The sequence below is a fragment of the Silene latifolia genome, chromosome 8 (assembly GCF_048544455.1).
Source record: "Silene latifolia isolate original U9 population chromosome 8, ASM4854445v1, whole genome shotgun sequence".
NCBI lineage: Eukaryota > Viridiplantae > Streptophyta > Magnoliopsida > Caryophyllales > Caryophyllaceae > Silene > Silene latifolia.
Window position 1 is genome coordinate 50,552,551 of NC_133533.1, and position 8,414 is coordinate 50,560,964.

Here is an 8,414-nt window from a genome sequence, read left to right on the forward strand (position 1 = left end):
GTACGAGAGTCATTTTAGATCTAGGATGCTAAAGAGGGACGATTCCTTATCTTTAGTACCTATATCAAACACTGCTTTTTGCCTTGGTTGACCTAAGCATTAAGTGGATTCAAACGGGATCCAAGCATCCCACAAATGCTTGGTGGCGACTTCGAACAATTCTTGCATCGTTTCGAGACCCTTGCCGTGACGAAACCGACCGATCTAAAATAATCCGATCGAAAGCATTTTTACACCGCCAAACGTGTCTTTTAAAAGACTGTTATACGCCCATGGATCGGCTGGTCGTGTAGATGGCCATGTCCATAATAGGTTTGAAGAAAATAGGTTAAGATGTTTGAAAAGAATGACAGGATTAAAAAAAGCAAGCCTGAAAGATAAACTTTATATCATTAAAAAAACCCCTTACTCTATGGAGCAAAGGTAGCAAAATGTATATCTATCCTATCAGGGATAACCTCCCTGACCAGGACCAACAAAACATAAAATTGTATTTACAGGGACATCCCCCCGGGAAAACGTACAAAATGATTAATGATTCTACCAAGGACATTCTTCTTGGTTGGACAAAATACCATTGTTTGACATTTCTACGAATCACATCCCTCTTGTCAGGGCTATATACTAACACCGATCAGAAGTTGATCATCGCCTGACCAAGCACCATAACTCATGTTTCTCACGAAACACATTAGCAAGCCTCCATCGACTCATGATACTTGTCCAATATAATCCTTGTCTTACCTTACCTTGTCGCAAAAAATGAACATTAACTCGTATACAATCTGTGAATACACTTGATCAAGAAGCAAACATTATTGATTCATATAGTAGGGAAAAGACAAGTTAGGTCAACTGTACGCAAGCTATATGACTGAATCAGGCGTATAGGGTAACATGTTGAATATACCGAGCAGGAACGGCAGGGGCATCAGGCAGATAAATTAGCTTATCAGGATCAGTCCCAGTACAGGAGACAGGCCCACCGCCCGTGAACCTTCCTCCTTGACTTTGGCAAGCCTCACATTCAAGTCTGCTATGCCGAAATTAACAATTCTGGTAGAAGATCTGGTGGTTGGAACGCGATAAAGTAAATTAGCAATATAACAATGCATCATAGTAAAAACACAAATGAAAAATGTCAGAGAAAAGAAAGTCTTACTGCCAGAAGTTGAAACCCTAGCAACCTTAACATGCTTAGGAACCTTGAAGGAGCCTTCATCCTTCAAACAACGAAGAAAGCATTCCACCACGCAGTAGAATGGCTAGGACCTCTTCATACGCGAAATTGCCAGGAAAGTAGTAACCCTTACGGTGGGATAATCAATATTGGACAACCAATCATCAACTGGAAAAAAGGAATAGCCTGCTTAATATTTATTGTCTTTTTACTAACAAATTTTGCAGGGAAGAAAAAAGCGAAGAAACTACTTACTAGAGATACATGCGTCATAATTGAGATACGTCAGGTCAAGCACAACTGAGTTGGTGCAGATAAGTATATAGCCAGTCCGCCCTGATGAGAGAATTTTCAGGAATCCATACGTCAGAATCAGTAGGAATTATTCCTTTATCCTTCAAAATTTTCTCAAACTCGGGTTTGAGACGATTGGGGAAAGGGTGTTGTTCATCGAGAGCCTTCATCGGCTTAAACTCAAATTTTTTGTAGAAGATGGTGACCATATCAACAGTTGGAACAGATGATGCATCTCCAAGAATGATGGGTTGATTTTCAGAAGTTGCTTCGACATGATTAGGAACCGTTGGAGTGCTGGGAGTAACAGCACCCCTGGTGGATTTTCTCTTTGTAACCATGATGAAATTTTTGGGTGTTTTCTTGGTTTTTATGAAGAAGATTTAAGAATAATCTGAAATTTTCTAGACAACTAATCGGTTTTGGTGAAAAATTAAGCATGAAGTGAAGAAGTCATTTATAGATGGTAAAAATTAGGGTTTAATGCATCTAGTCGTTTTCTTAATAATGAAGCACGTTGAATCGTCCTGGAGAGATTGTCTAATGATGAAAAGAGAAGGTTATCTCCTTATTACTGGCCTAACCCAGTGATATTAAGGAGATAAAGGGCAATTGTTGGACCTGGAATTTCGCACTACTGACAGGATATAATTCTACCCTGGCCTGAAGATCAGGGTAGATACGACAGGGTTGTTCGTGTTTGGCACCAATCGCTGAGCCTAGACTCCCGCATCATCTTTAGAATCAAGTTCAACCCTGGCCTGACAATCAGGACAAGATTGCCAGGATAGCTCGAGCTTGGCACCAGGCAGAAGAGGACAACGGTCAAATGTAAGGTCAATATTTGACCAAGTCAATGATAATTATAAAAGATTATTACCACTTAAATATGGTAATTTAGAGAAAGATTTAGTCATAAAGAAGGAGCATTAATAGGCATTAATGCGCAATTAAGGAGCAATAAGGACAACAATTAAGGAGGCAATTAATAATGCAATTAAGAGAGAATATCTTCTCTTAATGGTGAAGATTACTCTACCGTTTGGAAAAGGCTATAAAGAGAAGCAAGCATCACAAGATGGGACATACGATGGAAAACATACACAACACATTCTACATTATCTCACACAAACATACATAGTACAAGCTACAAAGTACTTAGAGAATATTACAAGCATTATCATTATCATAATTATATTCCCTCAATTACATAGTGAAATCCTCTCCTAGCTTGGTGCCATGGTTTTTGCCATTCAAGGGTTTTCCATGTATAAATTTATGTGTCATGTTTTCTTTTATTGTTCATTAGTTTTACTTTCATTTTTATTTACATTATAATCGACCATGCAAAGGTAAGATCACGTTAACATCAAAATAGGATGATACTAGTTAACCCCCATACTATTCTACCCTGGTCGTATTTCCAGCCCTGCGCGAAATATGGACAAAACAATAATATTGTCAATTCTTTAGATCTTATGACAACCACCTCTCGACCTTATTGTCAACCATAGAACGGGTCCTCACGAGCTCTCGTTATGGCTAGGTCGGTCTACTAAAACATGCTTAGTCTAATTCATTTTCGTGCCTATCAACTTATAAAAGTGAATTAAAATATTAGTCAAAGATAGTGATCAATTATCAAAGTTTAGCAAATAAAACTGTTAGAAAACTAGATCTATAAACTCAACATATTCATATATGTTTTATGTTAATTTAGTCATAAAATTAAATGGTGATCTTATGCATGCAAACAATAATTAATTAAAGAAGAAATCTTCATCTTACATTGGTATTTTGGTTTATATGGGCACAAGAGAGTTCTCCTTCTCTCTTGTTCTTGTGCTCTCCTTAATGGATGAACTAGGATCCAAGTGTAGAATCCCTCCCAAAGTAAAATACCCAAGGCAAACTCTTAATCAAATTAATATTATGATTACTAGAATAATATTAATTTAGTGTAAAAATTGACCCAAAAATATTTGATTTTGGTCTCTTAAAACCGGTTAAGAGAGAAGGAAGAGGAAGGTTTTTATCTTTCTAAAAGTTCTTATTTTAGATGGATGATGAATGAACTAATACACTAAAATGTTATCCAGTGTATATGATAAATCATAAGGAAAAAACCCTTGGCTTTGCCTTATGAAAAACCGGGTAAGAGGGGAAGAGAGGGGGGCCAATGCATGCATGAGTTTGTCTTCACAATGACCACTAGGTTGCATGGCTAGTTTATTAGGGAAATGATTATGTTTATAACTAACATAATCAACACAATATCATCCTAATACTCCCCTTAATTTCGGTACATATGGATAAAATGGACTCCATTTTATCTTTGTCAAAATGTCAATTTGTCATATGTCACATGTCATATGTCACATAAATTTGTTATGTATTTTTAACATATTAAAAATCAACGTATTAATAAAAATACGTCATATACAAAAATCGACTTAGCAATTCATAATTGCTTGTACCAAAATATTTTACCAATTTATAAATCACAATAACTTGTATTTATAATAATTCATTCAATTTCAATTGTTTCCTTAAACAATAATTTCATCTAAGTAATGAAACAATTCGATTACTTAGACCGTATCTTATTTAATCAGATTATAATGAGATACGTAAATTTTACTTCCAAAATCGTCCGTCAATATTTTAAGAAATTTAATTAACCCGTAACATTATACGATCAATTAAATGATCAATTAAGAGTGTTACCCTTTAGGTATGACCTAAGGGGATCAATCTGTCACCACCGTCTCACGACGTGTAATGTCAAACTCTAGTCGACCAATCATTACCGATATGTGTGGACCAATTGACAAAATATTACTTCCCAATTGTATTATTTAAAATGAGACTTAAACATGTGATCATCATGATCAACAGTTGTGATCGCATTATTGTCGGAGGACACATATTCCAACAATCTCTCACTTGTCCTCGACAAGTGTGCGTCACCAATTCTCTTGTCCTATTACTATCTCCCACTCAATGCAAGGTGTCTTTCAGGTCGTACTTGCAAGTGATCATATCGAGAGTGGTTTCCTCGATCTGGAGAACAACTGATTGACCGGATTTATCCACCATGGATACATTCCGAGCGTGGCCACGCATTTCCAGATCATTACTCCTCGAGTGGCCCTGAGATATTGTTATAACCCTGACTAGGGGTGGACAATTCCTATCGCACTCATTCCCTTCGACTAGCCACAACCATCATAACCCAAAATGTGCCCATTTGACCCCATTTACGAAGGTCGTAGTAACACAAATCAAAGTTAATCTGAAACTGTGCCATCTTAGGCGAATAGTCTTTAATCAAAAGAATCGACTCATTTGAATACTATAGTAGCTATCGCCACGACCAGGCTATATAAATTTGCCAGAACTCTATAAGAGGTCATAAGGCCCGACATAATGTTCCCAACAGTCTGCCTATGTGATCGACTAGTCATTCTCATATGACTCTATGGCACTTGAACTTGCCATCAATCGCATCACACTCTAGTCACTTCGAGACGTCACCTCATGTAAGTAACTATGGGCAAATACAATGCTAATCCGTGTTCACTTTAATGGGGTTCAATTGTCTCTACAACCCGTTTGGATGTAACAAAGTATAAGGTGAGTTAATGATAACTCAAACGACAAATGTCGACATCACATTCCGGTAGTCAATACCATATTAGAACCTTGTGATGCATATCGTAAGTGCGTAAACACTTGTTTGATTTTAATAGAAGTTTAACATACCATGTGTCCATGTGTTTAAACTTCTTATTATCGCATTTTCCTTTACGTTCATGTTATCTTCTCATAGCATGAACCTTACCAAGTACAAATCTAGGTTCACAACCTCGGTTTCGGCTCCTTTTCTTGAAAGAACTTCTTTGTCGATTATCACATAACAAACGAATTTGTGGTGAATTATATGACTTTCACTGATCAAGTACTCCACCCACACACAATGCACTAGGTATATGTTTTGTAGAGTCTTGCAACAATTTGTCAAGATGATTAGCCTAGCACTTCTCACAAGTCCTAGCATTTTAGGAAAGATTAGTTTTGAGTAACTTCTTATTCAACTAAGTATCTTTCCGAACTTCTTATTTCTCCTTTTAGCTTGAAAAGTTTAGGATTTTCATAAATCCTTATGCGTGTTTGGATTCCTTTAATATGTGTAACCTCTTGACACATAACAGAGTCTTTCGTCCAACACTAAAAACGCTCATCGGATTCTCCTCGAGAATTCATGACGTTTCTTCTATGGCTTACCAATGAATCATCATGTTCTTATGCATATGATTCATTTTGAACATGTGCATGATTATTCTACTGGCGGAAACATTAGTAACTAATAATCATGAGATCAACCATTCTTAAGTTCAAGGAATGACCATGACTGCTAATGGCAATTCCGTTTTCATTTACATGAATAACCTACGTTTCTCGTTGATTCGATGTGTATGTCTCAAAACTTATCCAACATCTCATGATGTGATTGGATTCATCATAGTCCATTTTCATCCAGAATTGAAAACTCAAATACTCCTTTGTGAAGGAAGGTATTAGCTCGTCATTCTTCAATGAGTGATGAGTTATAAACTTTTACAAGATGATTGCTCCCACTAAATCCCATGTCTTCACATGATAATTTCCAACTCCCACTCAATTCCACATGTTTCGAATTTGACTACTCAATCGAAACATCTCAAGAATTGGAATATATATTGCATTGCCAAGTTATTAAGATAAAACCATATATGTTCCCATCATATCCTTTCAAAATACCTATTTTGATGTGGTCTCATCTTAACCTTATGGAAAGAGATTTTAATCTCTATCTTATTCATATCATAATGATGTGTAGCAATGTCATTATTCAAATATAAATAATATCTAAAACACGTCCTTCGAAATACCCTTTTGGAAGGAGGTTTAACCATTTCATTTTCATAATGAGGTTAAGTAATGACATTTGCGTGGTTAATACTTAACTTAGCTATTGAGGATATCGGTATATCAATTCTTGTAACCTCTAGTCATAAATCTCGTTTATTTTCTAGGATGTTACTTTGATTCATTTTAGGCTCTTAAGTAAATATCAAGGTTGAAACTATTGGTCAAAGTTTATCATAAACTAGTCAAAACTCTTGTTAAGACTTTACATTAGTCATTTTTCTTCCAAAACTTCCTTTTGGTCTCCTCGTGTAGTTATCTTGAGAAAATATTCCTTTGATTACTTCACTTGGTCTCTTTTGTCATGTAGTTTTATTCGAGACCATAGATCTCATCTATTGGGTATACTATATAAATAGATATACCTTCATTCAAATCATTCTTCCTTGCGTAGATCTCATTTACACAAGTACACAAATTTATCTTGGTGTGTGTTGTGTCCTCATTTTTTCTCCCACTCTATCTTTAGAATAAATATACTAGAGATTCAAAGATAGCTTATGGGACACAAATAATGATTTGAAGTATAAGGAGGACTATCTCATAGGTTTGACTAATAGTTTTAGATTTTGTAAGTGTACTTGGTGATTGACATTCCTTTAAGAGAGTTCATAAACTCAATGACACTTTGTAGATGATCATACACAAGCCTTAAGCATGTGGACATATAATTAATCTCATCATTATAATTGTCTATTAGATCACTTTAAGTGAATAATCATATGTTTCTATGAGCAAGCATGTAAAGACGAATTTTAGAACAAGGATAAAACGATAAAACGGGTGACTTGGGTTGCAAACCAAGCCACCATCATCCAAAATACAACCAATTATCCAAAATACATTTCCATGTCGAACACGGAAATCAAAAGGTTCTAAAATCCAAAACATAATTAAAATAAGACAATAAAAAGCAAAACTCCATGAAAGCTATTCCTAGCTTCTTGATGGTTTCTCAAGCTTGCTTTTCTTTTCCCTTGTCTTTGCTTGGTGGAGGCCCTATTTACAATGAAAAGGGAATACATTATCACAACTTTGTATCACAATACCATAGTTGAAATAGAAACATAAAAGAAAGTATAGTCATTTACCTGCTGGAGTGATCTTTACAGCCTTAATATCACCAAGGTATTTGGAACAATTTCTTTTCCAATGTCCAATACCATTACAATAATGGCATTTATCAAGAGGACCCTTCTTGATTTTTGAAGTGCTAGCTTCATAAGTCTTAGCTTTGGTGAAAGTGGGAGCTTGTTTCTTACCCTTCCTCCCATTCTTTTTGAACTTTCCCTTGCTTTTGGTGCTAATGTTAAGCACATCCTTAGGTGGGTTCACATTTAACCCCATGTCCCTTTCGGCTTGCACAAGTAACTTGTACAACTCTTCAAGAGACACGTCCTTGTCTTGCATGTTAAAATTCACCCGGAATTGAACATATGCTTTGACCTTGGATAAGGAGTGTAGAATCCTATCTACAACAAGTTCTTTGGGGATTTCAACCTTTTGAATCTTCAAGGTCTCGACTAGCTCCATAAGTTTGAGCACATGAGGGCTAACCTTTTGGCCCTCTTTGAAGTCGAGATCAAAGAATGTCGCGGCCGCCTCATATTGGACGATCCGCGGAGTTTGTGAAAACATTGTCACAAGCTTGAAGTAAATCTCATTAGCGGTGCCCATCTTAAAGGCTCTCCTTTGGAGATCCGCCTCCATCGCAAAGATCAACACATTTTTCATTGCGGCGGACACCTTATGGTAAGCCTCATATGCTTCCCTAGTGGCGGCGGTCGACCTAGTATTAGGTTCGGGTGGAGAGGCCTCGGTTAGGTAACGAAGCTTGTCGTCGCCTTGGGCGGCTAATTTGAGTTGGGCATCCCAATCGGAGAAATTTGACCCATTCTTTTCAAGTTTACATCGATCCATGAAGGATCGGAGCCATGAAGTATTAGTGAGAGGCGTGGCGTTGGTGTTT